Source organism: Benincasa hispida, chromosome 9 (genome assembly GCF_009727055.1).
Source record: "Benincasa hispida cultivar B227 chromosome 9, ASM972705v1, whole genome shotgun sequence".
Classification (NCBI taxonomy): Eukaryota; Viridiplantae; Streptophyta; class Magnoliopsida; order Cucurbitales; family Cucurbitaceae; genus Benincasa; species Benincasa hispida.
Window position 1 is genome coordinate 88,030,469 of NC_052357.1, and position 5,437 is coordinate 88,035,905.

A 5,437-nucleotide genomic window follows, 5' to 3' on the forward strand; every position below is an offset into this window, starting at 1 on the left:
TAAACCCTAACTACCTAAACCTTCCAACCTAACCCAGGCTTAAACTAAAATTTTCTCTCTCTTCTCATAAATATATTAGGTATGGTAGGTTAGATTCAATTTAAGTTGAATTCTCTCCGTCTCTCTAAATCTCTCTCAACTCTCAAATTTTCATCAATATTATGTGTGGCCTCACGAAAGTTTGATTATCAATTGTTAGAGGAAAAATCATTCCCTTACTCAATCCAATTGCTTCAAAGTTTCAGGTTTTTTTAGTTCGAATTCTTTTGCTTTTTTTTTGAAAAAAAAATATTTCATATTATTGATTGTTCAATACCTTAACATCTAAGATTTGTTTATACTTACATACTTATAATATCAATAACTAGAAAATATGAATCTGGATATGAAAAGCTTAAGAAGAAAAAAAGAGTAGAAAAAATGGTTGAATTTAAAAAATGTGCTCTTGATAAATTTGTTATTGAATGTAAAAGTAATAGACTGATGAAATAATAGAAGAAATGATAGGTATAAACAAATTGAAAGATGAAACAAAAATAATAGATAATTATATAATTGAAAATGAAGTATGTAATCAAATAAACTTGAATGAGAAAAAAAACTAGAGAGGGAGGAAAGTGAAAAAAGAGAAAACAATGTGATATTAGTAATGATAATGAGAATGCATTCTGAATATAATATATATGATCCAATAAGATGGAAAAATATTGATTCTAAATTAATTGACTTATTGACGGAAAAATGTTCCATTAGATAAAGTCATTTAATTTTTCCTAGACATTTTTCTAATATTTATTATACTCAAAAAAATATCAAATGGCGAAAAAAGTGATAGAAATTTTCTAATTTACTCAAAAGGATTTCAATAAAGTTTATTGTTTTTGTTATAAGTTATTTAGTACTAAATCCAATACAGTTCAATTGGCTAAGGAATGAGTTAATGATTGGAAAAATATTAGTTATTGGTTTAAAAGTCAAGAAACTAGTAACGAACACATATCTAATATGAATGCTTGAATTGATTTACACAAATTAAATTATTAAAAAAATAAAACAATTGACAAAGATGTTAAAGAATTAATTAATAAAGGAAAAGAATATTGGAACAAAGTATTGACATGAATTATTGTTGTAGTTAAAAATCTTGCTAAAAATAACTTAGAATTTCAAGGAGTAATAAAAAAAATTATCAAGAAAACTATGAAATTTTTTTAACTTAATTGAAATGATTGCCGAATTTGATCAAATAATGCAAGAACATATTCTTCATATTCAAAATAAAGAAATTCATTATCATTATCTTGGACAAAATATACAAAATGAATTCATATAGCGGACTTGAAATAAAAAATATAATTATTGAAAAAAATTAAAGAAGCAAAATATTTTTCGGTTACATTAGATTGTACACCTAATGTAAGTCATTAAGAACAAATGTCTCTTATGGTGAGGTGTGTTGATATTTCCACAAGTCCAATAAAAATGGAAGAATATTTTTTTAGAATTTTTAAAAGTTGAAGCTACTACTGGAAAATGTTTATTTGATGTGCTTGTAAACACAATTAAGATTCTTAAACTTGATATATTGAATATAAGAGGACAATGATATGACAATCAATCTAATATGAAAAGAAAACAACAAGGTGTACAAAAAAAGATTACTAGAAATAAATTTTCTGACATGGCTAGCTCATGTCATAGAACTATGACATTTTTTGGAGTTGTGCAACGTATTTATTATTTATTTTCTTCATCTACAAAACGATGAAAAATTTTGCTAGATCACATAACTAACTTGACTATCAAACCATTGTCACAAACACAATGGAAAAGTCGAATTGAAAGTATTAAGCAATAAAATTTCAAGCACCTCAAATAAGGGACACTTTATTAAAATTAGGAGAAACTAACGAAGATCTTAAAGTGAAAAGTGAAGCTAGTTGTTTAACTACTTATAAATTTGAAAATTTTGAATTCTTGTTAGGCATGACTATATCTAAATTAATATGGTATGGATACTTCTACTAAAAAAAACTTTTCAAAATTAAAATTAAATAGATCTTAATTAAGGTCAACTATGTTGCAATAAGGATTAAATGAATTTACCATATTATCTATTCAAAAGATATATTAATGAACTTAGTTTATCAAAATTTAGTAAATAATTTTGCATCTCAAAAAATAGGAAAAATAACTTTTAAATAATATTTTCTATATGAAAGTCTCCCTATCAAAGATTTTGCCTAAGACCTCGTATGATCTTGAACCCGCTCCTGGATGTAATCTCATTTATTGTGCGTTTTGAGGTTGTTATTTGGATCAATGGATCATTTATAATGCCATTTTCTTTTTCCTAAATGTAGGTTGCCTCTGTTTTCTAGTGAGGTCATGTCAAATGGAATTATTATTTTTTATTTATTTTTTTTTCTAAGAAGAGAAGAAGGAGAACAATAAGAGAACCATATCATAAAGTCTAACCACAAAAACAAAGGAGATAACTCATCATTTAAAGGAGAGGCTAACCAACTAAAAAATCTATCCACCAAAAAAATTCCTCGAAGTATCAAATACTATGAGTGTGATTTTATTTTATGGTTTTAGATTCATTCAAATTCAAAAACAATATTTTTATATTTTAATTAAATTTAGATTTTGAATATTAAATTTTAAAATACAAAGATAAAAAAAATATTCAGAAATACAATATTTCATTTTATAAACTCAATTCATTTTTAAAAAATTAAAATATGCCTTATATAGTATATTGTAAATTATATAATATTAGAAAATTAATAATTATACAAAAAAATTGAACTTAAAACATGTTTATACACTAATTAAGATATAATAACTTTATAGTCAATCTAAAACTTACAGGAGAATTGCAACTCATTTTATGGTTTATAAATGCAGTATCCAACACATTTAAATCAATAATTTAAACTAGAATATAATTTCTTAATTTGCTACCAAACGTTATCTCATAACAAATTCAACTTTGTTGTTATTCAATCCCATATTTTCAAATATTCTTAAACTCCTCATCATTTTAATGTCTTATTTGAATGTGATAGAGTCAAAGTCATCTGGAGAATCCTTCTGTCTCAGTATCATGTTGATAGGATTATGATTTTCTCGGATTGCCATGTATTAATGTATATTTAAATAAGCCATTTGAGCCTTATGTTGAGGTTCGTGATCTTATTCAACTTATTTGGAGGCAAGTTGATCATTTTCAATCGATCTTTTTTTGTTTCGTTCATTGTGATTAGAGTCGAACTGCTCACGAACTTGTTTGTAGAAGTTTCTCAAATGTGTCGTTTAATTGGATTTTTAATCGTGTTAATTGGATGATTTTAAGTTGTAAATTCGATGTATAAAACTTTATCCAATCGTCAGAATGTTGATGGTATTTAATAAATTATCACTTTTTGTTTTTTTTTCTTCTTAAATCAATTTTTTTATTCAAAGAATTTGATGACCCGAAAAAATCGATCAATTCAATCTAACTCGTGCAATTTGAGTTGGATTATCAACTCATTTGGTTTGAGTTATTCAAATAAATGAAACTTTTTTTTTGTTGGATCGGTTCAAGAGTTCACTTAAAGTAACTCAAACCAATCCGACTTATTGTTTACTTTAAAATGTATATTTTTTTTTACTTATGATATAATAATATATACATATATTTATTTTTATTTTTACTTTCATTTTCTTAGATAATTTATTCTCAACAACTCATAAAAATAGTTTTTAGCACGTTAGGAAAAAAAATAGATTATATAAATTGAAATTGAGTTGTTAATCTTAATTCAGTATATAAAAATAATTAAATCAAATTTCTACGTATTAATATTTTACTTATTTTTAAAAATAAAATTTAAAAAAAATGATCTGAGTAATCAAAATCAATACAACTCAAATATTTTATAATTGGATTAGATTTGATTTTTTTTAATAAAGATTATTTGGATCGAAGAAAACTCGAACAATGGTTAGATTTAAAAATTAATTCAATCCAACTCAACATACAAACAACGTTAATGGTCACCGTTGTAGTAAAGGCACTTTTAATTTCCAAATTATGTAAAAGACTGTTGGTTATTAAATAATAATGGGAAAAAAAATCACTCCGATCTAATATGAACTCATTTTTAAAAATATATATATATAATAATAATAATAATAATCTCAACTAAATCCATCGCTTTGATTCAACGATTGTTTGGATACATCCAACGTCTTTAATGACACGTTGGTGTTAACTGTTGATGGTCATAAATGTGATGGCTACCACCAACAAAGAAATAATGATAAATTTTTTTATCCAAAAAAAAACTACAAATAATAATGTCAATGCCACTTGAAAACATTTCAAAATCAATTTTCAGATATACTTTATTAGTTATCATTTTGAAATTCATTTTTAAATATACCAAATCTCTTTACTTTCAAATTCATTTCATTTTAATCCTTTTCATCTTTTATAAATCTTAAATTTACTTTTCAATAAATATTAAATTTATTCCCAAGTTATTTTTTAAAAAAATATGTAATAAGGTAAATATAGATTCATGATCAATAAAAGAATATTGTTATAGATTGAATATATTTTTTAAATATGAAGATCAAAAATGATATTTTAACTTATTTGATTATTAGTAGTAATGGCAGGAAAACTATTGATTTATACTCTTAACTTTAAAAGCTTTATCAATTAAAATTTCAAACTAACAATAGTATCAATTAAATCCCAAAAATTTTAAGTTAATCAATTAAGACCTTTCATTAGAATTTCATTTTACAATCATTAATGCATAACATTTATACGTATATAAAATTTCTAAGTTAAGTGTAAAGATAACTAAATTAGAGAAGTACAAGGAAATCAAATAATAGCAACAAAAAATTCTAAAAAAATTATATAATTTGATTCATCTAGGTTCATAATTTAAATTGATATGATTATTAATTTCGAATTTAGAGTCTTAATTTACTCAAACTAAAAAAAAGAATTGATATTAGCCCTTAAAAGAATATATAGTACTAAACTTTCTATATATATATATATATATATATAACATATTTTAAAACATATATAATGAACTCTAAAGAGTCATAATACGCACAACTCAATGTATATATAAGTTTTATGGTTTGAATTCTCACACGTCGCACCTTCATGGTATAAAAACGGAATATGAGAAACAAAATTGAATGAATTTTATTAAAAGTCTAAATGAGGCTTCCTTGTTAATCATCCGTTGTTCATTCTCTATATATAATAATAATTATAATAATTATAATAAAGCCCAGTGTCGACGGTTGAAAAATCGGGTTGATTTTTGGATAAATGTTTGACCTTTGAAATGTTATCCTTATCTCTCTTTAGCGCCATCCACGTGGCTGGTCAATTCGGTATTGTTCGGCGTGTATT